Consider the following 19,920-nt stretch of genomic DNA (forward strand, 5'->3'; position numbering starts at 1 on the left):
TGAAGAAGTCAACTCAATAAACAAGAAGTCACACAAAGGAAATGGAAGCCACTCAAAAAAAAAAATAAAATTAAAACCCCACTTGTTGCATGCTGTGATAACTCTGCAGTCTGACTATTTTTATCTCATTTAACTTTCCCACTTTTCTGATAGGAGAGCTGTAAACAGTCAAAATTTAATCTGCTTGTATTTTGATATAGTGTTTTCAAGGCATGGAAAGAATTTTTAAATTTTAATTTAGTTGTTATGCTGTAAATTTCTACTATTGCGTTTGGCCAGTCATGGGTCCATCCCATGACTGGCTGCTCTTACCTCCTGCCCCGAGTCGAAGGGGAACTGCCGATGCTGCGGCAGGCACCCGAATGAAAATGTGGCAGGCCGCCTTACAGGCCTGATACACCATGCTAGGGATGCCGCTCAGCCAAGCAGGGCATCCCTAGGCACATGCGGCTCAGCTACCATTTAAAAGGTCTGCAGTGGGAAAACCACCATGGTGCCTGCAGATGACATCACAGGCTCTCCATTATTTAAGGCCTGCTCAGACCTGCCTCAGATGCCTTGGCAATAGGTCGTACTTTTTTGAGCAGCTAATTGCCTCGTTGTTCCTGGTCCTGCTTCTGTTCTAGTGCCTTGTCTTTGTGTTCCTGCGTACCTATCTTATGGTTCTTCGTCCACCCTCAGTGTCTTCCCGATGTTCTGCTTTGCCTCCTTCCCCCTGAATTGATTTCCTGCCCCACCTGATACACCAGGGTACAAATTATATCGCAATGACAGAGAGTAGCACCCGGGAGGCAGTGTGGCGCTTTATGTCCGGGATGGCATAGAGTCCAAAAGGATAAACATCCTACATGAGACTAAATGCACAATTGAATCTTTATGGGTAGAAATTCCTTGGGTGTCGGGGTTAAAAGGGCACTTAGAGAAGATAAGGCCATAGCGGAAAGATTAAATGATTTCTTTGCTTTGGTGTTTATTGAAGAGGATGTTGGGAAGGTACCCGTACTGGAGAAGGTTTTCATGGGTAATGATTCAGATGGACTGAACCAAATCATGGTGAACCTAGAAGATGTGGTAGGCCTGATTGACAAACTGAAGAGTAGTAAATCACCTGGATGGGATGGTATACACCCCAGAGTTCTGAAGGAACTAAAAAATGAAATTTCAGACCTATTAGTACAAATTTGTAACCTGTCATTAAATCCATCCATTGTACCTGAAGACTGGAGCATAGCTAATGTAACCCCAATATTTAAAAAGGGCTCAGGGGCAATCCGGGAAACTACAGACCGGTTAGCCTGACTTCAGTGCCAGGAAAAATAGTGGATTGACTTCTTGGCTTGACCTCGGTTTGGATCCCAGGTTTGCCTTTGTTTGGATTCCTGGCTTGACCTTTGACTGCTTCTCGACCACGTTGACTTCTGCCTGCCTTGTGACCTCTGCTTGCTTTTCGTCTTGCTGTACTCTGCTTGCCCTTGACCTCAGTCCACTCTTGTCTCTGCTGTCTGCTGCATGCCCCAACTCTGCTAGGACTGACTTTTCCTTCTTGCTGGCCTCAACCTCTTCTACGATGGACTCTTCTCTTCACAGAGGCCAGCGCCTAAGTCCAGCTGGCCCTGGCACCCGAGGGCTCAACCTAAGGGGAATAAGGGCTAGTATTTGTGAAGTTCCTGTTGGGCCTTTGCTCCAGCCAGCTCTGCCTGCCAACGATGAGGACCTGCAGGGCTTCTCCCTGTGGGTAGCGTCAACCTCACCTCAGTCGAAGAGTCCACTTTTGCAACACCTACTAAGGGTGCTGGTTTTGTAAGTAACCTTATGGAATCAATATTCAGGTAACACCTGAAGTTGTCCTCATTATCATGTAATAGTGTAAAGGTCTACAACTCCCAATATGCACTCCACTACCAAGCATTTTTAATCAACATGTTTAAAATCAACATGCCACCAGTCTATCAGAAATAGTTTAATCTAAGAAAACTGAAGGCCATAAAGTGGTCAGATTGTTACCAAGAGATTTTAACTTCTCATTCACCAGCCCATTGCAAATTGGTAGTGGTTGGCAATGTCTATGTAATAAAATATGCTCATCTATATGGAAATATTTTATTTTACCTGTCAAAAGAATTGATTTTCATTAACTGCAATATACCTGATAATTTGATTTTTGAATGCCAAGAGCTGCTCAGATTTTAGTTTAACTACTCATTATGTAAATGTTTTATGTAATACATGACGAAAAAGCCGAATGGCTGAATACAGCCCTTCACCTACACGTCCCTAACAGGAACCTAAGATCAGCAAACAAAGCCTTACTGACCATCCCCTCAGTTAAAACAGCTAAACTAACCCAAGTAAGGGAAAGAGCACTTTCCCTAGCAGGTCCTATGCTATGGAATACCATGCCGGTCGAGATCCGCTTACAAACAGACATCAAAGCCTTCAGAAAACACTTGAAAACATGGTTATTTAAACAAGCCTACAACAATGAGAAAAGAGAGTAGTATACAGTGACAAAGAGCGAAAACAAAAAACGATCCGCAGAACACTCATGCACTTTACCCCAACCTGCACGGGTATATAGTCCACCTTTATTTTTAAAATTTTTAAATATATTTGCTCACAATTTAAAACATGAGACAATAAAGAATGGACATGATAGAACATAACACTTACAACTATGAGTAATTATAAACAAGCTATGTTACCGTATAGTCTTGGCACTTGTTTAATGATAGATCTTATCTGATTTCCAATATTAATATTGGTGCCTTCCTGTAAACCGTTATGATGGTACTTAACTTCATGACGGTATATAAAAGTTTTAAAAATAAATAAATAAATAAATAAATAAATAAATGTAATCCACCAGTAATAAGTTACCGTACATAATTTTTGGGTTTCTTTTGGGAATAGTTGGACTAGAGGTTAGCATTATTTAGGGGTGTGGGATATGGTTGAGTGATTATTCTAGTATTAAATGGATATTTTATTAGCTGGTTTATGTCAGACTCCTTAGTGAGAGTAAGTTTGGTTTAAGTTTTTTCCAATTTGATATATTGATGTATTTTTTATGTATTAACTGTTTTATATTCATTCATTTTACTGATGTATTGAATTAATGATATATAGATGTATGTGTATTATTATTGTACTTTTTTTTTTGTAAACCACTGTGGTCTAGAAATGTATGTAAATAAATTGTTTTCAATTATCTGATGCTGAGTAAATGATCGTTATTACAAAATTGTATTTTTATCAACAAAATATATTTTGAGTAATATTAAAAAAGTCTGCCATAAAACTGCAGTATAGTCATGGGGCTGGCACAATGAGCATTCTCAAAACTTATGGGCCAGCACTTCTTAATCTTGTGATGCACAAGATCAGTACAGTTAGTGCCTGTCCCCATATTTGAAAATGGTTATGGTGCTGATACAGAGACTGTACAGTGGTTAGAAGCAGAGGGGGCTGTTGCTACAGTCAGGCTTAAGCCTTAGCAGAGAAGACGTTGCTGCTGTGGTTGGGCCCAGGCCCTGGATAGAACAGCCACCACTGAGCCAGAGTCAGGGCCAGATGGAGGATCTGCCAAAGAAGAAAAGAGGCTGAAAAGAGGAGGAGAAGGGAATGGGGGAGATAGGTTAGAAAGGAAAAGGAGAAGAGAGGCTAGAAAAGAAGTGAAGGGAAGGGAACGGGGGAAAGAGAGAGTAGAAACGAAAGGAAAGGGAGGCAGATTGTAGAGAATGAAAAGAAAGAGACAAATACTGGGAAAAGGGGCAAAGCAAAGAAAGACAAAACAAAAAAGCCAAATAAGCGAAAATAAATGAATTAACACAAAAATATTCAGATCATATCAAATCTTATTTTTATAGACTGTGATTCCCAAAAGGTTGAGAACACTGAACAATATATAACAGAAAATGTACATGTTCTGTGCATAGCACAGAGGTGCATCTAGCCAGGTACTGCCACTGCCACCCCCAATTTTGTAAGAGTGGCATGCTGTCTCTTAAGTAGACACTGTGTTTTTTTTGTTACTGTTCAAGAGCATTGCTGATTCCTATACTATTCAGCACTTTCTTGGCTGTGTTACACTGACTCCTGACAAGCTGCATCTGTTTTTGTAGCATGCATACATCTTAAAATCCACAACAGTGATAAAAATGAACTGCAGCATCTGAATTTAACCTTGACAGCTGGGGTTAAGTTCACTGCCAAAGTTGAGATAAATTATAAATGATATAAATCAAATATTGCAGAACAGGGGTCTAATTGCATTCATTTTATTTTTGCTGTAATCACAAATATGATAGCTTGGCTACATTAAAACTATATTTTATATTTATATTTAACAAATAATTTAAAGAAATCCATGAAGTATGCTATATACTGTTTTGCCACTAGAGGTTACTACCGGAGAAATAGCCTAGTGGTTAGAGCAGCAGGCTCTAAACAAGAGAAACCAGCACTCAAATCCTGCTGACATTCCTAGTGCCCTTGGGCAAATCACTTCATCCTCTATTGCCTCAAATTCAAACTTAGGGGATCATTTATTAACCTGTGGTATTTTCCCCTCTCTAGAAAAATACCACAGGCTGAATAAAAATACAGTGGGGGCTTTCAAAGCTGCTGTACTGGGTACTGTAGCTTTGGAAACCGCTCAATATTTTCCCCTGCAGAAACATTTTGTGGGAAAAAATACCACAGTGAAAGTCAATCAATTTCACATGATGGTGGCCCCGATCACCCAGGGCCGCCATCTTTTTGAAGTGCCACAATGGTCCAAAATAGATGGCCTTCCAACATATACAAGACTGCCTCCAGAGTTCTTGAGAGACTCTCGTTGCCTCTAGAGGTGGTCCACAAGTTAAAAAAAAGTCCAAATCAGAGATTACTCAAACCCCCCTTTTCCCAAAAGGGTAACCCCCCCCCCCCCCCGGATTCAAATTTGGACCTTCTCACCCCAATAGTAGCCGGCAACCCCCCCTTCGAATTATCCTAGCCAACCCTTTGGACCCCTCATAACTTATAGTTTGTCCTTTGTGTTCCAGTGGAGCCCAAATCATTCCACAGGACTCACTGAATCCAAAATGGTGCTGGCCACCCCTATCACTCCTGAGTTATAGCTAACTTTCCAGAAAATAACACAGCTTTCATTTTTTGAGACAAGGTCACGTTATTTAATTTACATAAAATTAATTATTAATGAGCTGCTTTGCATACATTTACAAAGCTTATGCATGCAAAGCAGCTCATTAATACCCATCTTATTTTAGGTGAAATATCATGCGGTATTGTCACGACTTGATAAGCACTTATTGCAGCCTAGTACAGATACCCCATAGGGCCTTCATTTACTAACTAAACTTCTGCTACTTATCCCAGACATCATCTCCGGACCTTTGGCTAACATTATAAACTGCTCTCTAACACAAGGTATCTACCCAGACAGATTAAAAAATGCTTCTCTCAAACCCCTACTCAAGAAACCTAATCTTGACTCTAATGAATTATCTAACTTCCGCCCCATCTCTAATCTTCCGTTTCTAGCCAAACTCACAGAGAAACTGGTCAATACACAACTTTCAGAATACTTGGAAATAAACAAAATCTTATTCCCTTCCCAATATGGCTTTCGCAAATCGCGCAACACAGAAACCCTCCTCATCTCCCTAACAGACCGGATCATCAAGGGACTAGACAAAGGTCAATCTTTCCTATTAGTTCTTCTAGACATCTCGGCGGCGTTTGACACAGTCAACCACTCCATCCTTCTCAATCGACTCTCAGACATTGGTCTATCAGGATCAGTTCACAATTGGTTCATCTCCTTCCTCAGTAACAGAAGCTTCAAGGTAAAAATTAACAATAAAGAATCTCCCATAATAAATTCTTCACTAGGTGTACCTCAAGGTTCATCCTTATCTCCTACCCTCTTCAATATTTACCTCCTCCCCCTCTGCCAGCTGCTAACGAACCTAAACTTAATACATTACCTCTATGCAGATGACGTGCAGATTCTGATTCCTATAACAGAATCTATCACAAAAACACTCTCTTTCTGGAACAACTGCCTACAATCCATCACCAGCCTCCTCACCAGTTTAAACTTGGTCCTTAATACCGCCAAGACCGAACTCCTCCTTATTTCTTCCAACCAAGACAACTACCCTCCACAGACCCACCCTAACATTCAGGTCACACACACACAAGAGACCTCGGTATTATCCTCGATAACTGCCTAAACCTAAAGAAAGCTATCAACAACACGACCAAAGACTGTTTCTATAAACTTCAGGTGTTAAAAAGACTCAAACCCCTTCTGTACTTCCACGACTTCAGGACAGTGTTACAAACCATGCTCTTTGACAAGATAGATTATTGTAACGCCCTCTTCCTCGGACTCCCCATCTCCACCACCAAACCTCTACAGATGCTGCAGAATGCCGCAGCAAGAATCTTGACCAATACCAACCGTAGAGAACACATCTCCCCCATCCTCCGGAACCTTCACTGGCTGCCAGTAAACTTCAGAATCCTACACAAATCCCTCACCTTAATACACAAAACGGTCCACAATCATCTACAGCTCGACCTTGAAATCCCTTTCAGACTCCACACATCAACCAGACCAATTAGAGAAGCATACAAAGGAACTCTACATGCCCCCCCAACCAAAGCCACACGGCTCACTATCACGAAAGACAGGGCATTCTCAATAGCAGGCCCTACTATCTGGAACAACATCCTCACAGATCTTAGATTGGAACCATGCCATCTAACTTTCAGAAAAAAACTTAAGACTTGGCTTTTCCCCCAAGCCTTCCCGCAACCTTCTGAAGCACACTAAATGCCCTTAGCCACAATTCACGATCTCTGGAATTAGAAACTCCTAAGCAGCTAAAATATAAAAATATTCTAATCTGTATTGTTATTATGTTCTGATCTATTTGTTGTATGCTTCTCCATTGTTTACTATTATGTACTTTTATTATGTGCTCAGTTATCTGTCTCCTCCACTCCATTTTTTTCCAGCTACCTATGCTTCCAAGTTTTAGCCTCCTTGTTGATTGTAACTTTTGCTCCTTCTGTTAAATGATTATTGATTATTTATTTACTGTTAAGTTCCTCCCTGTTTTATGTAAACCGATTTGATATGGCTATTACCATGAAGGTCGGTATAGAAAAATGTTAAATAAATAAATATGCATTTTTCTCATAGACACACAATGGGAGAAGATCTTTAATAAATAAGCCCCTTGGATTGTAAGACCTCTAGGGAAAGGGAAATATCTACTGTGCCTGAATGTAATCTGCCCTAAAGTAAAGTTTTACCACTAGTCGGGTCACAGAAGCCCACACTATCTAATTTAAGCTCAGGGAAACAGAAGATATAGTTCAGTCTCCAGGCCCATTTTCAAAAAGTGGCACATAGGGGCAGATTTTAAAAAAGTACGTGCGCGCATACTTTTGTTTGCGCAACCGGTGCAAGCAAAAGTACGCCGGATTTTAAAAGATACGTGCGTAGCCGTGCGTATCTTTTAAAATCCGGGGTCGGCGCGTGCAAGGCTGCGCAAAATCGGCAGCCTGCGTGCGACAAGCCGTGCAGCCTGCCTCCGTTCCCTCTGGCGTCCCCCACCTTCCCTTTCCCTAACTAACCCGCCCCCCCCGGCCCTAACTAATTCCCCCCACACCTTTATTTCAAAAGTTCCGCCTACCTGAGGTAGGCGTAACTTGCATGCGCCGGTGCGCCATGTTCTGGTCTGGGGGCTGGTCCGGAGGCTGCGTCCACACCCCCGGAACGCCCCTGGGCCAGAATCACACCTGCGGCCCCGGAACGCCCCCCCCCGATGATGTGCCAGCCACGACACGCCCCCCAACACCCCCCCCCCCCCTCCAGGACTTACGCACGTCCTAGGGCTTGCGCGCAACGCTGAGCCTATGCAACATAGGCTCGGCGTGCAGGGGGTGGAAGGGGCAGCTTTTCGGGGGTTACGTGCGTATCTTACGCGTATACCCCTTTGAAAATCTGCCCCATAATGTTTAAGAGAAGTCTTCAGTCGACAAAAAGGATATGGTTGTAGCTTAGAATTCAAATAGCTCAGTCTTAGAGTATCAACAATCTTTCCTGGGCTCTAGACACAATTTTGAGTAGGAGAAATGTCCTGGGCATTTAGAACATTCTTCAGGAGGAAAGGAAATTCCTATTAGGTGTGAATGGAAACCAGTCTCTTTTCAGAATTCCAAACTTGACTTTATTCAAATCAGCACTTAAGAGAGTCAACAAATAGCAGGTCCTAATGTATTTAAAGGTTTGCTCTGAGTATCTGTATTATGTCCATTCCCTAAACATCAGCTCACCCAGAGTGTAGTTTCTTTCCATAGAAGTCTAATTACTTCCAATCATGAGGGAGTACAGAGCGCAGAAGAGGAGTGAAGAGAATTTGAAAACATTGCTTTGCCTGGAAATTCTGTGATTTAAAACCTGGGAAAGAAGAGAGATTGTGGGGTAAATTAACATTCTGTGTTTGCACTTGATTTAAAAGAAAAAAACTAGGTCAATTTTCAGCGTGTGATTGACTTAAAAGAAATGATACTTTGCACTGAAAAGGTGTGAGAGAACTAGGATAATGAATTGAATAGGTGTTCATGGAAGTATTGTTGGAAAGGGACAATAGCTGAGAGCCTCACTCTGGCAAACTAAAAGCAGTGTGAATCATCAAAGGACTTTGTTAGAAGCAATTTGACTTTGAAGCATAAATATATAACAAGTGCTCATTTAGTCTCAATCCTGAGGGAGTTCTAAGAGCAGAAGGTGATTTTGCCAATGAGTAAAGAGAATTTGAAGTATTGCTTTATTGGGAAATTGTGTAATTTAAAGCTTGGGGAAGAAGACAGATTGTGGGTAAATTGATATTCTGTGTGTATGCTTGACTTAAAAGAGCTAGGTTAATTTTCAATGTCTTTCACCTATTCCAAGCACATTCTTTGATTCATAGACTTATCCCTACTAAGATGACAAGAGGATAAAACAAGGGAATAACCCAGCACTTATCAATAGATTAAACTTTGTTGCTTTGCAGCTCATTGCCAAACTAACATAAAATACATGAAATAAATTTAAAGAACTCTATATTAGATTAAGCATCCCCAGTCTGATTACCAGTTAGTGAGACGTTGTATGTGTGCACTTGATGCAAAGAGCTATTGGCGGTCAGAGAACGAGTCCAATCTCTGGAGGCTAGAATGGCAAACCTGGAGGAACTGAAGCAGACAGGAAGGTCTACCTCAGGGACATAGAATAGAACAGTCCTAGCTCCAGTCTGGCAGCCCCTGTGCTGCCTTGGAGGAGCACCTGGAAGGAGAGTTTCACCTTGGTGTAGCATGAAATTATCTTATAACAAGGACCTAACCACCAAGTGATGCAGTATCCTCCCACACCGAGGACGTATCTCCAGGGGCATGTGCTAAGGAAGGAAGGGTTAGGATGTCCATTGTAGTTGGTGATTCGATCATTAGGAATGTAGATAGCTGGGTGGATGATGGGCATGAGGATCGCTTGGCAACATGCCTTTCTGGTGTGAAGGTGGTGGACTTCATACATCACCTAGATAGGATTTTAGACAGTGCTGGGGAGGAGCTGCTTGTTGTACATGTGGTTACCAATTAGGGATGTGAATCATTTTTTGAAGATTTAAAATATCGTCCGATATATTTTAAATCGTCAAAAATCGTTTAAAGGCGATATAGAATAGGAATTCCCCCGATTTATCGTCAAAAATCGTAAATCGGGGGAAGGGGTGGGGAAGGGGGAGGGCGGGAAAACCGGCACACTAAAATAACCCTAAATCCCACCCCAACCCTTTAAAATAAATCCCCCACCCTCCCGAACCCCCCCAAAATGTCTTAAATTACCTGGGGTCCAGTGGGGGGGGGGGGTGTCCCGGTGTGATGTTCCACTCTCGGGCCACGGGTGCGTTGATAGAAATGGCGCCGGCGCTACCTTTGCCCTGTCATATGACAGGGCAAAGGTAGCGCCGGCGCCATTTTGGTTCCTGTCCCCCGACGTCACGAGCGTAGGAGATCGCTCCCGGACCCCCGCTGGACCCCCAGGGACTTTTGGCCAGCTTGGGGGGGCCTCCTGACCCCCACAAGACTTGCCAAAAGTCCAGCGGGGGTCCGGGAACGACCTCCTGCACTCCCATTCACTGGCTGGGACATGGGGGAGGGGAGGAGTGAGGGTCAGGAAGCTCCCCCCTGTCTGTGAAGCCAACCTCTCACTAGTAATGCAGGGAGGGAGCTGTCTCAGACTTCACCATCCTCCCCCCCCCACCTCACCCACACACCATTCACTGGCTGGGACATGGGGGAAGTCAGGAGTGAGGGTCAGGCAGCTCCCCCCTGTCTGTGAAGCCAGCCTCTCACTAGTAATGCAAGCGGGATAGGGCACTGTGTGCAGGAAGATCACAACACTCCTGGTATTAATAGGGATAGGGCACTGTGTGCAGGAAGATCACAACACCCTTGGTGTCAGGGTTAGGGCACTGTGTGCAGGAAGATCACAACACTCCTGGTATTAATAGGGAGATGGCACTGTGTGCAGGAAGATCACAACACCCCTGGTATCAGGGTTAGGGCACTGTGTGCAGGACAATCACAACACTCCTGGTATTAATAGGGATAGGGCACTGTGTGCAGGAAGATCACATCACCCCTGGTGTCAGGGTTAGGGCACTGTGTGCACTAAGATCACAACACCCCTGGTGTCAGGGTTAGGGCACTGTGTGCAGGAAGATCACAACACTCCTGGTATTAATAGGGATAGTGCACTGTGTGCAGGAAGATCACAACACCCCTGGTGTCAGGGTTAGGGCACTGTGTGCAGGAAGATCACAACACCCCTGGTATCAGGGTTAGGGCACAAGTTCTAGTCACATTGACTGATCACATTACTTTTTTTGTCAAGCTACCAACTGTTTCCATTTCCCATCCCCCATATATTGTCAGTGGGAACCTTGGTAACATGAATAAATAAGAGGGCAGCCAATAGGAATACATATTCATTCCTAAACTGACCTTAACTGACCTGAAAAGTGTCAAATTGTATCATTTTCTGTTAGTGCGCACTAACAATGGTTAGTGCGCACTAACTCCCGGTTAGTGCGCACTAACTCCCGTTAGTGCACACTAATCGGAAAAAACGATTTTTTAACTAAAAAATCATGCCAAACACGATTTTCTTCTCCTGCCAGACGATTTCAATCGTTAAGACGATAGGGCACCCGATTCACATCCCTAATATTTACAATGGGGATGACATAGCCCAAGGTGGCCCTTCTGGAACTCGGCTCCTGCATGGCATCTTTGAAGGGCTTCAGGTTTTTGACCAGCTGACTCATGACTATCCGGTCATGATGCGCTGGAGGTACTGCACACCTGTCTCCATTTCACCAAGACAGATCATGAAAGAATGTCTGCTGCTCCACTTACCTCTGCAACACATAGAGGTGGAATTCCAACAGGTACCAATATCTTGAATGAGACATTTGTGAGGCATCCCAAAATCATCTTGCTTTTCACAGAGAAGCGGCCCCACCTTCACACTTCTCTGGAAGTTCCCTGCTATTCTCCTGCACTTCTCTAATAACTCCTACCGGTATATATTCTCCTGGTCCTTGGACCCCAGCCCCAGGTCTTGCTTTACTACTAGAAGCAAGGTGTGAGCAAAACTTTGGACGTCCTGAAATCCTCTGTTGGATTTTGCCTTTACCATATGAGAAGCATTGTCTGCCACAATGAAACCTGTGTTTTGACTTCTGGCTCTCAGGTCCAGCTGCTAGCCCTCCAGCATCTTTCTAATGGCTAAAAATGTTTGGCTGAGCTATGGACCTCATCCGTCAAGTCGGTATGCAGCAAAGTCCAACTACACCTATGATACTCGGTCACCTCTAGAAACATAGAAATATGATGGCAGAAAAAGACCATATGGCCCATCCAGTCTGCCCATCCATCCAATTAATTTAGCATTATAATTCTCATCACTTCCTTAGAGATCCCCTGTAATTATCCCATGCTTTCTTGAATTCAGATACTGTTTTTGTCTCCATCACTTCCACTGGGCTGTTCTACACATTCACCTCCCTCTCTGTAAAGAAATATTTCCTAAGATTACTTCCGAGTCTACCCCCTTTCAACCTCATCTCACAACATAGAGCCTCCTTTCTATTAAAAAAGGCTCAAAATCCGGGCATGGAAACCTTTAAAGATTTTAAAGTTTCTCTCATATCTCCCCTATCTCACCTTTCCTCTAGGGTATACATGTTTAGATCTTTAAGTCTATCCCAATATGCTTTAGAAGGAAGACCACTGACCATTTTAGTAGCCACTCTGTGGACCAACTCCATTCTGTTTATATCCTTTTGAAGGTGTGGTCTCCAGAATTGTACACAGTATTCCAAGTGAGGTCTCACCAGGGACCTATACAGGGGCAATATCACCCCCTTTTCTACTGACCATTCCTCTCCCTATGCAGTAAAACATCTTTCTGGCTTTTACTGTCATTTTATCCACCTGTTTGGCCACCTTAAGATCATCATAGAAACATAGAAATGATGGCAGAAGAAGACCAAACGGCCCATCCAGTCTGCCCAGCAAGTTTCACATTTTTTTCTCTCTCATACTTATCTGTTACTCTTGGCTCTTAGTAACCTTTTGGTTCTATTTCCCTTTTACCCGCACCATTAATGTAGAGAGCAGTGTTGGAACTGCATCTAAGTGAAATATCTAGCTTAATTAGTTAGGGGTAGTAACCGCCGCAAAAGCAAGTTATACCCATGTTTATTTGTTTACCCAGACTATGTAATTCAGTCCTTGTTGGTTGTTGTCTGTATATAGATCCACTTTTCTTCATCCCCCCTGCCATTGAAGCAGAGAGTTATGCTGGATATGCATTGAAAGTGAAGTATCAGACTTTCTTCCCTGCCGTTGAAGCAGAGAGCTATGCTGGATATGCATGAAGTATCAGTCTTTCTCCCCTGCCATTGAAGCAGAGGGCTATGCTGGATATGCATTGAAAGTGAAGTATCAGTCTTTCTCCCCTGCCATTGAAGCAGAGAGCTATGCTGGATATGCATTGAAAGTGAAGTATCAGGCTTATTTGGTTTGGGGTAGTAACTTTTTTTTGTGAATGCAAATCCTTTTTTCCACATTTCCTCTTGCCATTGAAGCTTAGAGCAATGTTGGAGTTGCATTAACTGTGTGTATGTTTATTGAATAAGGGTATTATCTCCAGGTAGTAGCCGTCATTCCCGTGAGCAACCCACTCTTCATTCACATCCTCTAGACTTTATGGATCCACGGTGTTTATCCCACGCCCCTTTGAAGTCCTTCACAGTTCTGGTCTTCAACACTTCCTCCAGAAGGGCATTCTAGGCATCTACCACCCTCTCTGTGAAGAAATACTTCCTGACATTGGCTCTGAGTCTTCCTCTTGGAGTTCTACAGACTGTTGAGTCTTCCTCCCTGGAGTTCTACAGACTGTACTTCGAAAAATGTTATCTACGTGACTCAATGTCCATGCAAAATTTTATATGTAGGGAGGACTAAACACATGATTCAAATGCGCTTAATGGAACATATGTTTAACAGTTGCCAAACAATTTTAATGCCCTGTTGGTCTCATATTGTATAAGATTGTCATATACATTTTCAGAATTAAAATGGTAGGTCATTGATCAAATTCAATCATCACCATGTGAATTGGGATGTCAATATAAACTTGCTTTCTGTGAAGAACAGTGGATATTAATACAGTGACTCTGAATGGTTTAAATACTAAAGTGGAATGGTATTCTGTTATTTGACAACAATCTGGTAGATTTTTACCGTGGATACTTCTGACATCATTAAGAAAAGATTTCTGTGATTGGTGATGTTTTTTCTGTCACCTGATGTCAGATACGTATTTAATGTCAGTGGTGAAGAACTTTGTTGTCAGTGAGATTCAAACTTGGAGTACATTTTATTTTTTGGATGCTAGAATGATATGTGTGTCAAGTTGTGTGTTGAGCTAGAAGTCGATTGTGCAACATATTTTGACAATGAGCTTTTTCTACAGCATGAAAATATGAAAAGTATGACTAAAAGATACCCCTAAGTTGACTATTCGAAACACGAGTGATGGGTAATCGCTGATGAAGAAAAGGTAATCACCAATGGAGAAATCATGACTAAAGGAAGAAATATCTACAATTATACACTTTGTAAGAAAAGATAAGTGATTTTGGTCTGTTGATTTATAACAATTGCATTTGCAAAAGAAACAAATAAAAAAAAGACCATGGACCGATGGTTAAATAAAAAGCAATGAAGGTATATTTACTATTACTGGTAGTGCTTATTATGTTGGTCCTCTTAAAGCACATTACTTTTCAGCTATTAGTGATGTACAAATACGTGTCATAAAATATGCAAACTTTCACTGTGCATCTCTGTTAGCATTCATGTACAAGAATAGAATCAGTATATGTAAAAAAGCCCTTTATTAGAAATAGCCCGACTCTGGCCGAGTTTCGCTCTTTGGTCGAGAGCTGCCTCTCTGAAGAATGGAAGCCACAGTGTAGTATAACATAGCATTCTTGGATACTGATATTTGGATTGATATTTATATGAGACAATTCCCAATGTTGACGTTTTGGCAATACCACAATGCCTACTTTGGGGATCTCTAGATAATTGTTGAAGCATTCATAATCTACTACAGTATATGTAAAAGTTGGTCAAACTTACTTTAGTTCTTGCAAAGACATGATGAATCAGTTCATATATGTTCTTGTTAAGATTGGACCAAATGTGGGGTTCTGCTGAAGAATGTAGAGTCTCATTCTTACATACTTTAAGCAATATTTCGGAAGCAGATAAAGTGCTTACATTCATGTCCAAGGAAGAGAATGAGAGAGGTAATGTTTTTTGCATTTTGTATATAAGGTATTTATGGGAAACTGAAAAGTGTTTGCTGATTTCATGTGATAAAATGTCCTTATTCTTAGGATTAGGGAAGATAATTTTCAAAGGGACTTCAGAGAGTAAAGTAGTGCTTTACCCATAGAAATGGCCCTTTAGAAAATGATTGATACGTGCATGAAATTACATGCATATGCACTGTATACATGTAATTTTATGCACATAGGACAGAGGTCTTCCAGGGGGTGGAGTCTGGGTTGGGTTGGGAATCATGCACATACTTTTTGATTTAAAAAAAGTATACATATAAATTCATTTTGCAAAAATGTATGCACCAAATGGCAGGTGTAATTTTGTGCACATAGGGCCAGATTTTATAACATGTGCACGGGCGTAGATTTGTGCGCGCAACCCGGCGCGCACAAATCTACGCCCGATTTTATAACATGCGCGCGCAGACACGTGCATTTTATAAAATCTGGGGTCGGCGCGCGCAAGGGTTGCACACTTGTGCACCTTGCGCGTACCGAGCCCTAGGGGAGCCCCGATGGCTTTCCCCGTTCCCTCCGAGGCCGCTCCGAAGGGGGCCTAGGAGGGAACTTTCCTTCCGCTCCCCCCACCTTCCCCTATCTATCCTGCCCCCCAGCCCTACCTAAATTCCCCCCTACCTTTGTTGTCCTTTTTACGCCTGCCTCTGACAGGCGTAACTAGCCAGCTGCTGGCATGCGATCCCCCGGCACGACCACTGGGCCGGAGGCCTCTGTCCTGCCCCCAGACCACTCCTGGACCGGTGCCCCACCCCCGCCCCCTTCCTGCCCCTTTTTCAAAGTCCTGGGACATACGCGCGTCCCCGAGCCTATGCAAAATAGGCTCAGCGTGCGCAGGGGCACTTTCTCAGGGTTACGCGCATAAGTTACGCGCGTAACCCTTTGAAAATCTGCGCCATAGTTTTGCATGAATAGTTTTCAAATCAGATTTATATATGCAAATTCACTTTGAACATTTGTGTAACTTATGTGCATATTTGCCAGCTAATTTTTGCATGATGTTACAAAATTACCCCCAAAATGTGCTGTCCTTATTGCCATTGGGTCTTTTCTGTCCATGCTGGATGTTAATTTGCCAAAATATTTTAGTTACATTTTAATAAGTTTTCTTTTAGATTTCTTTTAATAGAATAAAAACATCTGCTTGCAACTCTTTTAAAGAATGTGTTGCATCCACAAAACTTGGACAAGGTTTCTGGATTCTGTTTTGTCTAGACAATTCAAATATGTTGAGAAAAATCCCATATTAAACATCTTACTTTACAGGATTTTGTTTTCATGTTTTTGTTTCTAAATACTTTAAAAATGTGTGTTTAGACCCAATTTGCTAATAACACTACTGCCTATATAGGAAAATTTCAGTATTCACACCATTTCCTGAGAGAGAAGGGCTGGAAGGCAATTATTTACCCAGGCAACATGCAGAAACAATAGGTCTTGAGATTCTTGTCAAAATTTTCAACTTCCTACGAATCCGGAAAAAATAGTTTCACGAGATGATGTTGTGAATAAAGGCATGACATTACGGTTTCCTTTTCTTCCAGACATCCAGAAGTCATAAATTACTAAGCCCTTGACACTGATGGGGGGGGGGGGGGGGGGGGGGGGGGTGAGAGTGGGAAACTCTTGCATTTGCAGATTGTATAATTTCTTCTCAAGACAGAATCAGTGGGCTGTTTCGTGCATCTTCCACTGTGTAGTAGATTGCAATAGACTATAATCTTGCTGACCCACTGCCCGCAGAAATGCCCAGTGGCACAAATGTCCTCTTAACCAGTTAATATACATAGATGAAAGAGGTCATGCTGCCTTGTAAAGAAGTAAGACAAGTTTCTTTCCTGAAGAAAATAACTTACTAGGGAGAATGACCTTCAGTATTTAAGGAAATATTCATAATAAAAGGATGTGTATTATGAACTTGAGGTCTACTGCTATGCACACATACTGAATCAAAAAGTGCAGGCCTAAGCAACACAAACATGGAGTCTGCATAATAAAATTGTACAATATGCTTTTCTTGAACAAATAATAAGCAGGACCATCCTTGTGGCCTTGTTAATCAACTTGTATGAAGTATATGATTAGATATTGTTTATTTCTGAGACTAGATATTATTTATTTCTATGTTAGCCATGACTTTGGCTTTTCCTCCTCCCAGTTCTATTGCTCCTGTTTTATTGTAACTTTCATTCACTTTTTCTCTCTTCGCCTATTGTTCACGTTGATGTTTATTGTAAACCGATACGATATGATTGGTATCATGAGTGTCGGTATAAAAAAGCCCTAAATAAATAAATAAATAAATAAATAAATAAATAAAAGGAAAGGAAAGGAAGGAGTATTCCTAATACATTTACTCTAATATGTAAATACAACATGTCCATATGTGGAACCCTTCTCATGTATTCCTTTCTAATTGGTATATATGAATTAGACCTTGAATTTTAATTTTACTGATAAAACAAAAAGAGGCGAGATCAGAACTTAGGAACAAAACTGTAAAAAAGATCACAAACAGATAAGGGAAGATTTGAAATAAATGTTGACCTGGAACAAGCCAAAATTGGAGAAGGGTGGAGTTGCAGGAATGCAGAACATAAGAAGATAGATGCAAGTATATGAGAACAGATCTCCTGGGAAGAAAGCCAGATGTATTGTACGAGTATCTGGTTAATATTTTACATTTGATTAAGAGAATTTAATCTGGTAATCTTAAGAGACATATTCTTTAGTTTTAGGGAGCATTTAAATACACTTTTTGAGGTAGTAAGTTAATTTTATTAGCAGCACAAGTAAAAATTTAATAAAGTACAATTATTGCTTTTCTTTGTTGTTTTTGATTTAGTTGTTACAGTTTTACAGCACAAATCAATGTCATGGAAGATAATCGTAATTTATAAGCATTACCTCTAAGCCCAACTTTGCACTTAGGAATTTACGCAATGCCAATTTAAATAACTCATCTGAAAGGTAATTAAGCCAGTGTTTTCACCTTACCCAGTCCACGGCATCCTCCTGCAGAAGTCAGAAAGTTGTTGTGCCACATGGTAAATCCAGCAGCTTCCCATGCAGGCAAATATAGCTAGAACCCAAAAGGTCTTATAGATGTTTCTGTGAGATATATAAAGGCAAAACAGGGCACATAATTTCTTAGCTTTAATTCTTTCAAGGGCTGTTTGGCAAGACTCCTACTACTCAGAGCAGGTATCGAGTATGAAACTCAGTCTTAACTTGCAGGTTCAATGCAGCAAAGTTCTGTTAGCAAAGCTCTCTTGGTAGCGCTTTGGGGAATCTGTGGGGAAAGGCTCTTTCAGATAACATCCCCTCGGATAACGTCTGACGTCTGGACAACTAGGAGTCCCTTTTCTCCAAATTAAGCTTCATTGAATATCCAGTTCCATAAGTTCCAACATTAATCTGGATTGGATGTTTCCACCTCCTATAGACAGACATAGGATTGGCGGGATACAAATAATGTCATTTGAGTCTTGAAGACATCAGGTGGGTTAATGAAGTTCAGAGAGCTTGTTAGCAAAACAGCTGCTAGAACAATACTCGTTTCATAGCCGATCTCAGGCTAGATACAAAGTTTTAACCAAGGACAAGTTTCACAGTTCTTGTCCAAGGTTCTCCTCTCATTTGGGAGATGATGACAACTCTGATATGGAAAAACAATCAGTTTCTTCTCTGTATGAATCACAGTCTCATATAAAATTGCCAAAATCATCAAGTGGCTGCAGACTCCATGTTTGTGTTGCTTAGTAGAGATGTGAATTGGAACCGGAACCAGTTCCGATTCACATCGTTAATTTTTTTTCGTGCGGCCCGATTGCGGTTTTGTTTATCGGCTGATCCCGAGCCGATAAACAAAAAAACCACCCCGACCCTTTAAAACTGATCCCTTAGCTTCCCCCACCCTCCCAAACACCCCCAAAACCTTTTACAAGTACCTGGTGGTCCAGTGGAAGTCCCTGGAGTGATCTCCCGCTCTCGGGCCGTCAGCTGCCACTAATAAAAATGGCGCCATTGGCCCTTTGCCCTTACCATGTGACGGGGTATCCGTGCCATTGGCCGGCCCCTGTCACTTGGTAGGAGCACTGGATGGCCTGCGCTTCTGCATATGATGCATCATGCCAAAATTTGTTAGATGTCCCATTTGCTTGCCTCTGCTAATAGCCCTGACACAGTAATTACACTGAGCAAAATGCGGGTCCTCCGTCACTTTAAAATGGCTCCAGATCACAGATTTCTTTCGTGAGTTAAAGTTGTGGGTGCACCCTGAGAAGCAATGCCAGGGGCATCAGTCACACTCTGTGCCTGCGCTGACTGCTCTTCCTCCTCCTCATCATCAGTTTCATCTCTCCCCTGCAGCACTGAAGTGGAGGCTAAGACAGAACTAACTAATTCTCCTAAATCTTCTTCAGCTATTACTTCTTCCATTTCTGATGATGAGAATCCCACACAAGATGATTCTTCATCGGAATCAGAAGCAAACAGTGTCTGTGCTACATTGTCAGTGCTAAGTAGAGTCTGCTGTCGCACTGCTGCTTTTGAGTCTCACCCTTTTGACTTATATGACTCCACCTCCCCTTCCTCACCTCAAAACAACAGGGTCAGAAACATGTATTGGTGGTGCATCATCTTTAAATTTCAGTTTTTTTCGGATGTAACTGCCTGCCTCTCCAGAGATTTTAGATTGGAACAGCTCCCTTTTTAACTTTAATGTGGGACTGGCACTGCCTTTTGAAGTGCCTACTCTGCCAGTCCCAATCACTCATCTACCTTTCCCTGACATCATGGATTTAATGTCATTGCCTACTAGGGATTTCAATTAAAATAATTAATTCTTTATTGGTGAATGAACACCTCCGTGGAAAACTATACACACATACACATAGACACATAGTGCAGTGCCTTG

Source organism: Rhinatrema bivittatum, chromosome 2 (assembly GCF_901001135.1).
Source record: "Rhinatrema bivittatum chromosome 2, aRhiBiv1.1, whole genome shotgun sequence".
NCBI classification, from domain to species: Eukaryota; Metazoa; Chordata; class Amphibia; order Gymnophiona; family Rhinatrematidae; genus Rhinatrema; species Rhinatrema bivittatum.